The sequence below is a fragment of the Mobula hypostoma genome, chromosome 8 (assembly GCF_963921235.1).
Source record: "Mobula hypostoma chromosome 8, sMobHyp1.1, whole genome shotgun sequence".
NCBI lineage: Eukaryota > Metazoa > Chordata > Chondrichthyes > Myliobatiformes > Myliobatidae > Mobula > Mobula hypostoma.
The window spans coordinates 54,937,247-54,954,411 of record NC_086104.1 but is presented as its reverse complement, the minus strand read 5'-3'; the positions used below and the strand labels follow the sequence as shown (position 1 = coordinate 54,954,411).

Here is a 17,165-nt window from a genome sequence, read left to right as displayed (position 1 = left end):
CCTTTCCTAAATAAGCCCTTTGTCCTCCTCTGCTGGACTCTGAATTTCTCCCAATCCTCAGGTGAGCCGCTTTTTCTGGCTAATTTGTATGTTTCTTCTTTGGAATTGATACTATCCCTAATTTCTCTTGTCAGCCACGGGTGCACTACCTTCCCTGGTTTATTCTTTTGCCAAACTGGGATGAACAATTATTGTAGTTCATCCATACGATCCTTAAATGCTTGCCATTGCATATTCACTGTCAACCCTTTAAGTATCATTTGCCAGTCTATCTTAGCTAATTCATGTCTCATACCTTCAAAGTTACCCTTCTTTAAGTTCAGAACCTTTGTTACTGAATTAACTATATCACTCTCCATTTTAATGAAGAATTCCACCATATTATGGTCACTCTTACCCAAGGGTTATATAGAAACATAGAAAACCTACAGCACAATACAGGCCCTTCGGCCCACAAAGCTGTGCTGAACATGTCCTTACCTTAGAAACTTCCTGAGGTTACCCATAGCCCTCTATTTTTCTGAGCTCCATGTACTTGTCCAGGAGTCTCTTAAAGGACCCTATTGTATCAGACATCCACCAGTCACCGGCAGCCCATTCCATGCACTCACCACTCTGAGAAAAAAACATACCCCTGACATCTCCTCTGGACCTACTTCCAAGCACCTTAAAACTGTGCCCTCTTGTGCTAGCCATTCCAGCCCTGAGAAAAAGCCTCAGTGTCATAATGGGCGGGGGGGGGGGGAAGCGTTGGGAACAGACCCAAATGCAAGACACGGACACTGAAGTACTAGGAACAGGACAGGACAAAACTAAATGACAGGACAGGACACAGACTAGGAGTAGGGTCAGGAACACAGACTAGGCTGGGGAAGCAGGGCCAGGATGAGGGACTGGGAACAAGGAGCCTGGGTGTGGACTCCGAGCCAGAGACTGGACAGGGACCCAGAACCTGGGTCTTGACTTGGGCTTGGACCCCAAAACCAGGCGAAGGCGCGACGGGGCTTGGGTCCCTGGAGGCCAGGCAAAGGCGCGGCGGGGCTTGGGCCCCTGGAGGCCAGGCGAAGGCGCGACGAGGCTTGAGATCCTCGAGGCCAGATGAAGACATGACGAGGCTTGGGATCCTCAAGGCCAGACGAGGGCATGACAGGGCAAGGGTACTTTGAGGCAACTCCTGGGCAGGACGCAGGACTCCTCCCCACAGAGACAAGGACAGAGAGGGACAGACACAGCTGTGACCAGAAAAGTTATGGATTCCTTGGCAAGGAAACTGAAGGTGGTTCTGGAGCTAAAGCAGATTCTTTGTATAATGAGGTTAGATAATAATGCTGCTTATTAGGCAGCAGCATAAGAATTTAAGACTATCAGGCTGGATCACACTTGCAGCCAGGTAATAGGTCTATAGAGAATTGCTGGCACACAGCTTTCTGAGTCCCCAAGTCTAATGGGCATCTGCACCTGGCCACTTCAGTGCAGAAGTGTGGAAGTCAGACGTGAACATCCCTAGCCTCTTACTTCTCTTCTAGACACCCACTGAGTCACAGGAGCTTTGGTGTGACCTGGACACAGATTCAGTTCATGTGTGGCCACTCAGGTTTACATCTGGAACTGGTGCATTTTCATTTGGATATGATTGCTGTCTTTCATTTATTCTCGTTATTGGTATCAGAGAAACATAAAAACATAGAAAACCTACAGCACAATACAGGCCTTTTGGACCACAGATACACTTACTTAGAAATTACCTAAGGTTACCCATAGCCCTCTATTTTTCAACGCTCCATGTACCTATCCAGGAGTCTCTTAAAAGACCCAATCTTATCTGCCTCCACCACAGTCGCCGGCAGCCCATTCCACGCACTCACCACTCTCTGCGTAAAAAAACTTACACCTGATATTTCCTCTGTACCTATTTCCAAGCATCTTAAAACTGTGCCCTCTCATGCTAGCCATTTCAGCCCTGGGAAAAAGCCTCTGACTATCCACATGATCAATGCCTCTCATCATCTTATACACCTCTGTCAGGTCACCTTCATCCTCCGTTGCTCTAAGGAGGAAAGGCCGAGTTCACTCAACCTATTCTCATAAGGCATGCTCCCCAATCCAGGCAAAGTCCTTTTAAGTCTCCTCTGCACCCTTTCTATGGTTTGCACATCCTTCCTGTAGTGAAGTGACCAGAACTCTGCACAGTACTCCAAGTGGGATCTGACCAGGGTCCTATATGGTTGCAACAGTACCTCTTGGCTCTTAAACTTAGTCCAATGATTGATGAAGGCCAATGCACCGTATGTCTTTTTAACCACAGACTCAACCTGCGCAGCAGCTTTGAGTGTCCTATGGACTCGGACCCCAAGATCCCTCTGATCCTCCACACTGCCAAGAGTCTTACCATTAATACTATGTTCTGCCATCATATTTGACCTACCAAAATGAACCACCTCAAACTTGTCTAGGTTGAACTCCCCTGCCATTTCTCAGCCCAGTTTTGCATCCTATCGATGTCCCACTGTAACCTCTGACAGCCCTCCACACTGTCTACAACACCCCCAACCTTTATGTCATCAGCAAATTTACTAACCCATCCCTCCACTTCCTCATCCAGGTTATTTATAAAAATCACGAAAAGTAGGGATCCCAGAACAGATCCCTGAGGCACGCCACTGGTCTAATTAATTTACAGTTATCAATTAAATATGCTATATAGCCATAGAGGTATACAGCATGGAAATAGGCCGCTTGGCCCGGCACATTCCCCTGACTGTGTTATTCAGTAAGCCAGCCCAATTGTCCTGGTTTAGCCTACAGTGCTCCAACTCTCTCCAATCCATTGACTTATCTGGATGACTTTTCAATGAATCCACTTGAATCACTATTTCTGGCATCAGATGCCAAATAAGCATCAGCCTTTGACTGAAGAAACTTTCCTTTATGTCACCTCTCACCTCTGATATTAAATGTATGCCCTCTTGTTTTTAGCAGACCTTCCCTGAGGAAGATGACAATATTCTCCACCCTTTCTATGCCCCTCATGATCTTATAAACCTCTATCAATCTCCTCTGTTCTAGGGAATAGAGCCCTAGTGTACACTACCTTTCAGATGGCATACGAACATAAGAAATAGGAGCAGGAGTAGGCCATCCGGCCCATCGAGTCTGCCCTGCTATTCAATAAGATCATGGCTGATCTGTCTGTAAACTCAGCTCCATCTACCTGCCTTTTCCCCACAATCCTTAATCCCTCCACAATGTAAAAATTTATCTAACTGTATCTTAAATATATTTAGTGAAGAAACCTGAACTGCTTCCCTGGGCCTAGAATTGCACAGATTAGATTATGAGGTCATGCAGTCCCCTTTTATTGTCATTTAGTAATGCATGCATTAAGAAATGATACAACGTTTTTCCAGACTGATATCATGGAAACACATGACAAAACAACTTAAAAATTAACAAAAACCACATAATTATAACATATAGTTACAACAGTGCAAAACAATACCGTAATTTGATTCACCACTCTCTGGGAAAAACAGTTTCTCCTTATTTCCGCCCTAAATCTTCTCCCCTAAACCTTGAGGCAATGTCCCCTAGTTCAAGGCTCACCTACCAATGGAAACAAATTTCCTACTTCTATCTTATCTATCCCTTTCAAAATTTTGTATGTTTCTATAAGATCTCCTCTCATTCTTCTGAATTCCAGAGAGTATAGTCCCAGGCGACTCAATCTCTCCTCATGTGATCCCCTTCATCCCTGGAATCAATCTGGTGAACCACCTCCGCACTGCCTCCAAAGCTAGTATACCCTTCCTCAAGTATGGAGACTAGAACTGCACACAGTACTCCAGGTGTGGTCTCACCAGTACCCTGTATAGTTGCAGCATGACCTCCCTGCTCTTGAATTCAATCCCTCTAGCAATGAGGGCCAACATTCCGTTTGCCTTCTTAATAACCTGTTGTACCTGCAAGGCAACTTTTTGCGATTCATTGACAAGCACTCCCAAGTCCCTCTGCACAACAGCATGCTGCAATCTTTCACCATTTAAATAATAATCTGTTCTTCTATTATTCCTTCCAAAGTGGATGATCTCACATTTACCAGTGTTGTATTCCATCTACCAGACCTTGGCCCTCTGCAGACTCTCCACATCCTCTGTACAATTTGCTTTTCCACTCAGTTTAGTGTCATCAGCAAATTTTGCTATGCTACACTCAGTCCCCTCTTCCAAATCATCAATGTAAATGGTAAACAGCTGCGGGCCTAGTACCGATCCCTGCGGCACCCCACTCACCACTGACTGCCAACCGGAGTAACACCCATTTATACCAACTCTCTGCCTTCTATTAGTTAACAAATCCACTATCCATGCCAAAACACTTCCTCCGACTCCATGCATCCGTATCTTATTTATAAGTCTCTTGTGCGGCACCTTATCAAACGCCTTCTGGAAATCCAAGTATACAACATCCACCTGTTCCCCTCTATCCACTACACTCATTATGTCCTCAAGGAACTCAAGTAAGTTTGTCAAACAGGACCTGGCCTTTCTGAATCCATGCTGCATCTGTCTAATGGAACCACTCCTTGCTGAATGTTTCGCTATTTTCTCCTTAATGACAGCTTGAAGCATTTTCCCGACTACAGATGTCAACCTAACTGGCCTATAGTTGCCTATCTTTTGCCTACAACCTTTTTTAAATAGTGGTGTGACATTTGCTGTCTCCCAATCTGCCCGAACCTGCTCAGAGTCTAGAGACTTTTGATAAATGATTACCAACGCGTCTATTATAACCTCCACCAATTCCTTCAGCACCCTGGAATGCATCCCATCAGGACCAGGGGAATCATCTGCCGTCAGGCCCTCTAGTTTGCTCATCACCATCTCTTTAGTGACAGTGATCTTATCGAGGTCGTCACCTCCCAGTTTGTCCATAACATCCTTCTTTGGCATATTAGACGTGTCCTCCACCATGAAGACCGACACAAAATAATCGTTCAATGCCTCAGCCATTTCCTTATCACCCAATATCAATTTCCTCTTCTCATCTTCCAAGGGACCTACGTTGACTGTGGCCACCCTCTTCCACTTTATATATTTATAAATTTATGGTAGAGTAGTGGTTAGCACAATACCTTACAGTACCCGTGACCTGGGTTCAATGCCAGTCACTGTCTGTAAGGAGATTATATGTTCTCCCCAGGATGCATGGGTTTCCTTGCACAGTCCAAAGATGTACTGGTTGGTATGTTAATTGGTCATTATAAATTGTCCCGTGATTAGTCTAGAGTTAATTTGGTGCTTGCTGGGTGGTGCAGATTGAAGGGCTGGAAGGGCTGATTCTGCACTGTATCTCAATAAAAAAATAAACAAACCCAGGTACAATCCTGGTAAATATTTCTTGTTCAATAACATTTTTCCTATAACAGCGTGACCAAAACTGTACATAATACTCCAAGTTGGAGGTGGAGTTAAGATAGCGCTAAACGGTGACTCCTTTACTTGCATCTTCGGAAACAGCTCTATTTCCATCTTTAATATCTTTATTTTTCCCTTTCAGGGTTCTTTTGAAGACCCTGACCTGGAGTTACATGCCGACTTTGGTTCTTTGCGGGAATAGGACCCGTTCTCAGTGTTTCAGGACTGGCCATTGCTGTTTGGCACGCCAAGGGTTCAGCCTGAGAGTCCAGCTCGAATTCAAAAGCCTAAGATCTCGGGGCTCTGGAGACGGATGGATCGAGGGTCGGTGTCATGACAGGAGACTCCTGTGTTGTCGGGGAGGCCAGAAAATCTTTCACTGTGGGCCTGAAGACCCGAGATTTGTGCGATCTTCAGGCACAAAGTTCTTAAAAAAGCAGCGAAACGGACTTTTTAACATCGTAAACCAGTGGGTTGTTGTTATGTCTCCTGCTTGCTGTGAAAATGGGGGACACCTCCCTCTCCCTTATTAAGGAGAGAGAGAACCTGTGGTTTGTATAATGCCAGATGAAATGCGATAGTCTTTGGGGTAACTACAAGGTATGTGTCTTTGTTATTGCCTAGTTCATGTTTGTGCTTGGTAGCCGGTGCTCTTTTTTTGCTGGGGGGTGGATTGTTGCTTACTGCTGCTTACACATGGGAGGGGGGAGCTGGAGGGGAATTTGGGGTTTTTGCATTTAACTGTTGTTCATTCTTTGGGGCACTTCTCTGTTTTTATAGATGTTTGTGAAGAAAAGGCATTTCAGGATGTATATTGTATACATTTCTCTGACATTAAATTGTATCTTTGAAACTTTGAACCTTTGAAGTGCAGCCTCACATAAATTATCATTTCTAATACTCAATGCCCTGACTGATGAAGACCAGTATACTGTCTTCCTCATGCTCTATCTATCCTTGGCACTGCTGTCCTCGAACTATACACTTACATTGGCCTGTACCCTACCTCATTATGTAAGTCCTACCCAGGTTTGATCTCCTAAAATGCAATATCTCACATTTATCTGAATTGAAGGCCATTTGTCATTCCTCAGCCCAGATACCTCAAAGATCAAGATATCCCTGTCATTTTTCATAACATTCTACACTATCTACAAAACCAGCAGTATTATCCACAGACTTACTAAATATGCCTTGGGCATTCACATCCAAATTGTTTATATAAATTACAAACACAAATGGCTCCAACTAGGTGTGTGGGACAGGTCTCCGGTCTGAGAAAGAACCATTGACCATTATCCTCTGCTTCCTACTATCCAGACTAGCCTGCCATGAGGGACCTCGTCAAACGCCTCGCTAAGGTCCGTACAGACAATACCCACCGTCCTACCATCATCTACTCTTGGTGAACTCCTTGAAGAACTCTAAGAGGTTTGTCTGATACAAATTCCAGTGCAGAAAAAACCATGCTGACTATGCTGAATCAGATCCTGTCCCTCAAATACTGGTAGATCCTGTCCTGAAGAATCCCCTCCACCACTGCCCAGGGGCTTCCCAACTTGTTTTTGCTATGCTCACCTGCAGCCAGAGATAGAGCAAAAAACTCTGCAAGGGCCTCCGCAATTGCTTCTCCAGTTTGCCACAGGGTGTGAGAATACACCAGGCCAGGAAATTTGTCCACTTTATGATTCCAATATCTTCTCCCTGATAAATTTGTATATAGTGCAAGATAACACCACTCATTACCCCATTTTGCTTAGCTGCCATTACTTTCTCCACAGTAAAAAAAGAGAAATGTCTATTAAAAATCTCACCCATATCCAAGTCTCTTGGGATTTTGCCTCACCTTGCCTGGCAGTTCCTTCTGATATTCTCTCGATACTTTCCTAAATTCTCTTTTCAGTACACTCCTATACTCCTGTTGTAAATGAATTCATTAATGTTCATTTTTAATGTTAATTATATTAAATTATGTATTTGCTTTCTAACTGTTCATATATATCTCTTACTTTTCAACTTTCCAGCTCTAGGAGAATCTATAGATGCCACATTGGCTTCCTTGGCCACCTCCAATCCCACAGAACAGATGTAGGGTGGAAGCAAATCCCCCACAACCCCAAGGAGCCACATATTCGCATCTGAAGATGGGTATTCTCTGTAAATACATTGTGTGTATGCTCTGCACACACTGAAGGAATTGTCTGAAATTTGCAACATTTCATTCAAAGTCTTCCTTCCCACCCACTCCTCCTCATATGCTTCTTCCGAAGCAGAAATTTATTCACATTTGTGGACAAACATCCGAATCAGGTTTATTATCACTTACAATATGTCATGAAATCTGTTGATCTGCGGCAGCAGAACAGTGCAAGGCATAAAAATCACAATAAGTTACAACAGGTAAATAAATAAATCAATAAATAGTGCTGAAGTGGAATAGTGTCCAGGGATTCATGGAACTATCCAGAAACCTGATGGTGGAGGGGAAGAAGCTGTTCCTAAGATATTGAGTGTGTGTCTTTGCTTCTGACGTTCCTCCCTGAAGGGGCATGTCTGTGCAGGTGAGGGTCCCTGTTTGCAGAGGGAAGTACATAGGGCCAGGTTTTGATGCTTGTTGATCAGTACGAGAAGATGATGGTGTTGAATGCTGAGCTGTAATCAATAAACAGCAGCGTGAACTAGGCATTGCTGGTTACCAGGTGCTCCAAGCTGAATGGAAAGCCCATGATCTTACATTAATGTTCTTCTATATCACCCTCATACTAAATTCCAGATCCTGAGAAGTGCCTATAAGACCTTGAGTAATTAATCTTCCATTCCCAAAAAGTAGCAGCGTAGGCTGCAGACGAGGACAGTGACTGGCATGGGAGTTTATTGGGGAGGCGTACCCATGTGCACTCCTGCCCAGGATGAATAATGTCAGAGAATGCAAATGTAAATAAGGAGGAGGAAAGTGCCAACATGAATGGAAGTGGAGATGGAAAGATAATTGTTTTGGATTAAGAGAGCAATAAAGAGCTAAATGCTGTGACATCTCTGTGACAGTGCAATAGTATATTCAGAATAATTTAACAACCAAGAGCATTCATACGTTTCACTAACAGTCTCAAAAAATTCAGGAAAGCCACATTTGCTTTCCAGTACAAGTAACTCGGTCCTACATGTACCTGTGTCTGAAAGTAGGCCTAAGGTGTATTGTACTTAAATGCAGCTGAAGTGTAAATTATCACCTCAATGCATGAAAATTTAACTGATAAAATATTATGGGTGATACACACAAACTGTTGGAGGAACTCAGCAGGTCAGACAGCATCTCTGGAAATGAACAGATAGTCAACGTTTCCAGCCGAGACCCTTCTTCAGGTAAGAGGAGTATGAGAGAAGGTGCCAGATTAAAAAGGTGGGCTGAGGAGAAAGAGGTTAGCTGCAAAGTCATAGGTTGAAGCCAGGTGGGTGGGAAAGGTTAAGGGCTGGAAATGAAAGAATCTGTTAGGGGAGGGTAGTGGACCACAGGGGAAAGGGAAGCAGGAGGGGACCTGAGAGAAGTAATAGGCAGATGAGAAGAAGTAAAATGTCAGAGTGGGAAACAGAGGAATAGGGGGAGAGGAAGTTTGTTTATTGGAAGGAGCAATCTCTGTGGAAAGCGGAGGCGGGTGGGAGGTGAAGATATGTTTAGTGGTAGGATTCCTTTGGAGAAATAAATTGTAAATGAACTCACCCAGTCTAGGGATTAAAGATTTGGAGAGAAAGAGCATGAAAGCTGTGAAGTAAGACCAACAGAGGATGAGAACACAAACAAAGGAAAGTCAGAATTGTGAAATGCTGTGCTTTAGGGTGAAGGTTGCAATGCTTTTCACCCTGACACATGCACAGAACATTTCATGGGTGTTTCCTAATGGCAGCCTCCTGTGGAGTTTATGGAAAAGAGTTAACAGTCAGCACTTCAGGACTGGTGAGGGGTCTCATCCAGAAACATCGACTGTTTACTCTTTTCCATTGATACTGTCTGGCCTGCTGACTTCCTCCAGCACTTTGTGTGTAATGCTTCGGATTTCCAGCATCTGCAGATTTTCTTGTGTCCTGTGGAGTTTGTAGCTGCTCTATTGGAGTCACGCTGGCCAAAGGGAATCTTAAGGTACAGTATCCAAGTTAGCTACGTTATAGCAGTGTGAAATCAGCAGCAGTGAGAGGGTATCTGGCCACTCATGCAGTAACCTGATCTAATAGGGTCCCTGCCACACATGGTCAAAACCATTGATGATATGGGATCAGGATTAACTCCATGATGTGGAAATGTTACGATCATTATCGGTGACATTGGTGAACACAAACGGAGCACAGAAAGTTGAGTTTGGCAGAGATTTTGGCCGAAGATTGGTTTCCCTGTGGGGATGCATTAATTAGCAGTCTTTTCTGCACAGTGTGCTCCTTGTTATATTCTGAGTGATAAACACTGATCAAAACTCTAACAGTGAACTCCGATGTGGCTGATGACATTTAAAGGTGTGCATCTGGTGCAACAAACATCAAACTCACGAAGGTGAATTGTGCATGGAAGTGCCCAGACCAACTTCTCAACGGTCACAAACTGAACAGAAAATACATGCATAAGTGAATCTAATCTCTGGTCACGTACTTCTAAGATCTTAATTTGTACTTTGAGAATATTAAACTTAGGGCTGATCAAACATCTACAGTTAATTTTCTAAATTGGTACATAAACTGTTGACGAAGTAAATTGATTACCGGAGAGTAGAGGTAAATCTCTCCTGTTCATTATAAATTGCAAATATAATCCAAGGCCACCCACTGAATATTTAAATATAAAGTAGTTGTCATAGGAGGTGAAGAAATATTAATTGAATTCATTTCCTTACACAAATCATTGATGGCTTCAGATTTGGCATTTTAACAGCTTAACTTTCAGACAATATGCAGAATTATGTGCCACGCCAGGCACAACAACAGTGAATACAGATTTTTTATATACCTTTTCAATTTGAACAGAAGGAAAAGCAGGATAGCTAATTACAAAGTAGTGGACATGATGATATATATTAATTCCACCAATCATATCCACAATCAGTAAATAGGATAAGGGTTAAATATAAGAGAAGAATCTGTAGATGCTGAAAATCCAAGCAGCACCCACAAAATGGAGGAACTCAGCAGGCCAGGCAGCATCCATGGAAAAAAGCACAGTCAACGTTTCGGGCCAAGACCCTTCAGCAGGACTGAGGCAAATATAACAGATCCGCAAAACGTGTAAAGATTATGATGCTCTTATAATGCAGTACGAATGCTATAAGGAGTCAGAATTCAGCAGATAGTGCACAGGCTGCAAAACTCAGTATTGACTTGTGAGATTCTTGCAGTATTTAAATCTAGATTGCAATATTGAAAATCCAAATTCACCCCTTAAAGAGAGGTGCATTGTTGGTTATAGTAAGTGGTGACAAGAATTCTGCAACAGAGATTGACATATGAAGCTAAAAACTGGCACAGGGAACGATTAGAAAAGGATCTGCAATGGAGGCCCCGATGGAGCATCAGGAGTAGGTAACCACAGGACCTTTCAGATGAACTGTGAGGACAGTCCATGGTGAAAATAGGTGATGTTCTGTGGTAAACCATATATATATGTTGTAGCTGGGTTACCTGTCTGGACATGCCCCTCTGCTGACTGCTCCTGTGGCTCCTCCCACAGACCCCTGAATAAAGGCGATTGTGCCACTGCTCCTCTTCTCACTCCAAGGCAGATACTCAGCATGGTCGAGGACACATTTTACTGCTAATAAAAGCCTTTCAGTATTTACTCTACTTCTAGTCTTTTGGAGTAATTGATAGTGCATCATGTTCTTAGCGAGGAGGGTACAGAATGAAAATGAAGAGGATGTAACCTAGGGAAAGCAAAGGCAAATAGACACAGCCATCAGACATCTGAGTGGTTTATGAGCATTACCTTGTCATTCCTTTTCCTTGCACTCTTTATTTTTATAATTTATAGTAATTTTATGTATTTGCATTGTACTGCTGCCGCAAAACAAAAATAATCATATTAAATCTGATTGAGATTCTAAATTTAATTCTAGCTAAATACAAGGTGATGTAGTTTGTGAGGATGAAGATGAAAATGACTGGGGCATTTTCAATGAATAGTGTCCTGGGGGTTATTGAGGATCAGAGGGATTTTGGTGAACCAATCCAAGGACTTCTGAAGAAGAAGCACCGATAAATAGATTGGTTAAGAAGACAGAAGGATGCCAAACAATATGTAAAATTAATCCAAAGATTTGATAGAAAACTATAAGAACATAATTGATCGTAATAACCCATCAGTCCCCTGTTTGAATATGGGTTAAGAGTTACTGCTAGAATTTGTTTAGTCTTAACTTTGCACTCTTAAGCATAATTCCTTCATGGGAACATGGGATTGTTGAATTTATCAGAATTCCAAAACAAATCCAGTGAATTTTTTGAGATAAAATGCAAAGGTATTTAGATATTAGATTTTACAGTTCTTTCATGAATGTATAATGGGTTGGGGTGTGCTAGAACAAAACAGGACATCTCAGAGCGTAAGTGGTTAGCTGGATTTTTTCCTGATAAGATTTCTTTTTATGTCCAGGGTTACTGGAGCTAATAATAAAGTAGCAGAGACAGGCTTTCTGAGACTGGAGTTAATGGGGAAATTATCCATCTATCTCCTTAGCTAGTGAGATGAAGGATTGTAAAGTAAGCAGAGGGATGTGGAGGAATCAGTGAGAGAAAGACCATTGAAAGGGGGAAAATAAGCATGGGAAAACAGAATAAAGAAAGATAGTAATAAGTGCTTAAACTTTAAAAGTTGTCATTTTAGAATTTCTACTAACTATTCATTTCCTGAAGCTATGAGATCCCACAATTTAACTGTTGTCTTTCAAGGTAGGGAGGTTAATTACTAATCATTAGCAAGTATTATGTTGTTTAAAGGTTATGTAAGCCAGTAATTACTAGACTTAGCTGTCTATATCGATTTCAAAGGGTTATAAATGCGCAAATACAATAGCCTCATGGCATTCATAGGGAGGAAAGAAAATGTAAGCCATATCATGAAGCTAGCACGGAGATCTGCAAACTTATTGGCAAATTCTTGTCACTTGTAATTCACTCTATGTCCCCTTCTTGGCACAAGCTGATGACCAGTTTAAATATTAGTAATACCACTTCATATCATTTTTTTTACTGTAATCTCCTAAAATGTAGTATACAACAATTGGAAGTTCCTAAATTTTTAATTTTAATATTTAGCCAATGATTGGTGTGTCAAGGCTGACTTGGACGGGAAAGGCAGTTTCCCGGAGCAAATAGCTTTCACAACATTGCGTCCAGATATAATCAAATGGTCTGACACCAGTAGAGAAGCGGTTATTGGTGAACTCACAGTCTCCTGGGAAGACAGCCATCGATGAAGCCCATGAGCGCAAGTTAACCAAGTATGCAGAGTTAAGATCAGAGTGCAGATGGAAGGTCTCATGCTATCCATTTGAAGTAGGCTGCCGTGGGTTTACTGCGTTCACTCTCCAGAAGTGGCTGCATGACCTTGGCTTCAATAGAAGAGAGATCAAGTCAACCAGCAGGGCTGAGGCTGAGGCAGCAGAGAAAGGATCAGCATGGGTGTGGACCAAGTATGTCCAGAGGGGCAGATAGTCAGACAGTGTATACATATCTTGCAAACCCTTCAGTAGTTGCATAGGCACCTGAAGAGTAGACTATCTGTTGGATGGAAGTGACCAACAACTCTTGATAGAGGCAGACGCCAAGTTTTTAAGCTCACCAGTGGGAGGTGGTGCTTTAGCACTGCTGGCCCACCACCTCGAAGGAGTCTTGATTATAAGCCGGCTGAAACTCCTGAAGACAGGTGGCAGATCAACTGATGATCCCACTGGTGATAACACAGGACAGTTAACATCTTAGTCCATGTGTATTTTGTAACTCTAAGTGAGAAAAAAGCTGACCAGTGGAGGAGTAACATCAGCATCAGACTTTGAGGCAAATGGTCCTGAGTTCAAATCCAGCCGGCTCCTTGCATGCTTTCCATCTGTCCTGGGTTGAGCGTCGAGCTAACGACCAGGTCTCATAAAAAAAACAGTTAAATGCTACAGAAACAACAAAAAAAGTCACCCGCTGCACCACAAGGCACAAAATGGAACAACAATGAGTGAGAAAAGATGTCGGAATTTTGTTGCACTTGTTATGTTGTTCAAGTGAAATTCACAGACCTGTTGGAATATCCAAAAAATATAAGAGACACAGCTGCCAATTTTACACACCAAGCCTCCAGAAACAGCTTTATGACGCCAACAAATATTCTATCTCACTGTTATTGAGAGAGGTATAAACAGTAGCCAGGACACAAGAAAATCTTGTTTATGTCTCTGGGAAAGTCGTTGTAGCATGAGCTTAAAATCGTATTGAAAAGCAGTACCTTGGCTGTAGGTTTTATGGTCAAGTCTCTGAAGTGATAATTAAACCCACAGACTGCATCACACCAACACAAGTGCTTCCAATTGAAGCACAGAATGAAAGAGAGAGAAATTACATTTTTGCCAAGTTTCTGTCCCTTTGATATAATGGCACTGAATTTGGGGTCAGAATGCTAGTTAGACGAAAGGTTGAATCTAGAAACAAGTTTATCAAAGTTGATTTTGTATGGTGAATTCTAACAAAATTGGTTTCTATCATAGAAGAAGTCCAACTGAGACAGTAATCATGCGTTGTAACATTTACTGGTGGCCACTCTGGGAAAGATACTACTGTAAAGTGAAGCACTTGTTCAGAAGGAAAAGGAAATGTAATTAACTCACAGTGTTTCGGTACTATCTCATTATGGCTGGGTCATACTGTGACTCACAAAGATTTGGGAGTAGGATGCTTCCTCTGTGGCAGAAATTTTAAGAAAAGGAAAATATTTAATCGGAGAAAAATATATCTATTATTGAACAACATGTTTGGATCAAATTCTTATACTTATTCTGCCAATGTTAAATGTGTTTTTTGACAAAATATTTGGAAATGGATTTTGCAAAGAATCCATAAAATAGTTTTGCAATAATATCCCACAATATAATATGCACATCAAAAACCTAAACTGCCAGTACATGTGAACAATAAACTTTGCCTCATTAGCCCTCTGTCCAAGCTGAGTCTTATGCTGTGGTCACTTTAAGAATTATTTTTAAAACCCTTCAACTCTTAACACCTGGAACCGCAGAAGTAGGTAATATCATTTATATTTGAGCATAACATTCATGATTTTTTAATTGTGTGTTGTGGGTCAGCTATCTTTCCTCTAAAAGTGTATAGAAAACTTACATCAAGCAAGTCTATGGCATCACTAAAGCATTCAAATTATGCTCCAGAATCTTAGTGGTCATGCATTCTCTAAGTACAAATCAAGCCTGCAAGTTAAAAATCATCCTTTGATGTCACATACTCACAGATTATAATGATTTTAGCATTTGTCTGGAAAAGAATTAACTATGTTGGACATTTATTTCTTGTTTCTTTCCCCTCATTCAAGAGAGGTGGGGTTTGCAAGTTAAGCCTGTATTTAAAATTGCTCTCGAGACGGTGGTGGTGAGCTGTCTTCTTGAACTGCTGCAGTTCTTCAGGTGTAGCTATACCCACAATGCTGTTAGAGAGGGATTTCCAGGAGCAGCAGGAAGTGTTGGGGAAGTAGAGAGTTTGCAAAGGGACTTGCGCAGATTAAAAGAACAGGCAAAGAAATGGGAGTTGGAATACAGTGTAGGAAACTATATGGTCAGGCAGTTTGGTAGAAGGAATAAAGATGCAGACTGGTTTGCAAATGAGGAGCAAATTCAGAGGCGGAGTTGTAAAGTTAGCAATAATTTCAAGTGGAGTAGAATATAAAAGCAAGGATGTAATGCTGAGGCTTTGTAAGGCATTGGTCAGACCACATTTGGAGCACCATGAGCTGATTTGGGTCCCTTATTTATGAAAAGATATGCTCAGTTTTGTGGTAAATCATATATATATGTTGTAACTGGGTTAACTGTCTGGACACGTCCCTCCGCTGACTGCTCCTGTGGCTCCTCCCACAGACCCCAGAGTAAAGGTAATTTCACATTGCTCCTCTCCCTCAGTCCAGGGGCAGACACTCAGCATGCTGGAAGTCATATTTTACTGCGAATAAAAGCCTTTCAGTATTTACCCTACTTCAGTCTTTTGGAGTAATTGAAGGTGCATCAATTTTATTCGCAGTAATTTAAAGCATGGAACATGTTCTGAGACCCGACAAGTTAGACCTCGATCCGCAAACACCTGAAGCTGGAAACTCTTTCGAACTCTGGCTGGCCTGCTTTGAATCTTACCTGGAGGAGATTAAAGCCACCGACCCTGCAACAAAGAGCAGAGTTCTACTCTCCAGGGTCAGTCCATGGGTCTACTCGATGATCAGAGACCAGCCGAGCTACGATGGCGCGATGAGCGCACTCAAAGGACAATACTTGCGGTCGGTAAACAGCATCTACGTGCGATATCATTTAGCGACTCGGCACCAGTGGCCTGGAGAATCAAGTGTGAGTTTATCCAGGCACTATAGACGCTCGTGCGAGCCTGCAGTTGCCAGGACCTGATGGCAGGACAGCATGCAGAGCTCCTAGTGAGAGATGCCTTCGTCATGGGGACCAGGTCAGTGTATGTGCGCCAGAGGCTGTTGGAAAAAGCTGATCTTACCTTAAGTTTGGCGATCGAGCTGGCTGACACGCTGGAGGCCGCTCTGCACAACTCTGCAGCTCTCCAGGCACACGAGCCCCCGATGGCCTCATGGACACCGCAGACCCCGCAACCAGCTGGCGAATTGACCTTGGCTGCTGCCTGTTGCGAGTCTGCGAAGTGCTACTTCTGCGGACTTGAGAAGCACCCCTGGAAACGCTGCCCGGCCTGACAAGCTACCTGCTCCAGCTGCGGAAAGAAGGGCCACTTCGCAAAGGTCTGTAAGTCCAAAACGTGAGCAGGATCGAGCAGCACCGCGTGCGAGACATGGGGGTCGCCATCTTGCTTGCCGCCATCTTCCCTGCGCGCCACCACCACGTGCAAGACTTGGGGGCGGCCATCTTGGTCGGTGCCACCTCCCACCGCCTATGACCAATGGGTGCTCACAGGGCACCCCACCACGCCGGACCAAGACAGCGACTCAACCCTTGCTTCCATGACCCTCGACCAAAGCGCTCCCCACCAGCTCGCAAGGTCAATGATGGACATCCTGGTGGACGGGTGCAGGACAAGCTGCCTGTTTGACACGGGCAGCACGGAGAGTTTTATCCACCTGGACACGGTGCAGCATTGCGGACTTGCGATATGGCCAGCATGTCAGAGGGTCGCCATGGATTCTGGGTCGCATACAGCAGACATCCGGGGCGGGGTGGGGGAGGGGTTGTGTAGTGACGCTAGTGGTGCAGGGCACAGAATATCGAGACTTTACGTTACTGGTCATGCCTCAACTGTGTGCCCCTGTGCTATTGGGCCTTGACTTCCAGAGCCACCTGAAAAGCGTGACAATGAAGTGTGATAGGCCCCTCCCACCAATTACTGTTGTAAATCCTCAGTTTTGTAGAGATATGTCACATACCCCGCTACTGACCACACACACACACCGACCCACACAACCCATCCAACATCATGCCAACAGCTGCACTACCGACACCGCTTGCTGCCTCTCCAACCTCAGGATCCCTCTCCCACCGCTGT

The 17,165-nt window shown here is 43.4% G+C and overlaps 1 long non-coding RNA gene across 1 annotated transcript in view; it reads left to right on the top strand.

The window, feature by feature from the left end:
• Positions 1-6,044, top strand: part of LOC134350116 (uncharacterized) — a 40,435-nt gene extending 34,391 nt beyond the window's left edge. The window contains exon 3 of the long non-coding RNA XR_010018819.1: positions 5,557-6,044. This is a non-coding gene — a long non-coding RNA (uncharacterized LOC134350116). The remainder of the gene's footprint in view (positions 1-5,556) is intronic.
• The last annotated feature ends 11,121 nt before the right edge of the window (positions 6,045-17,165 follow it).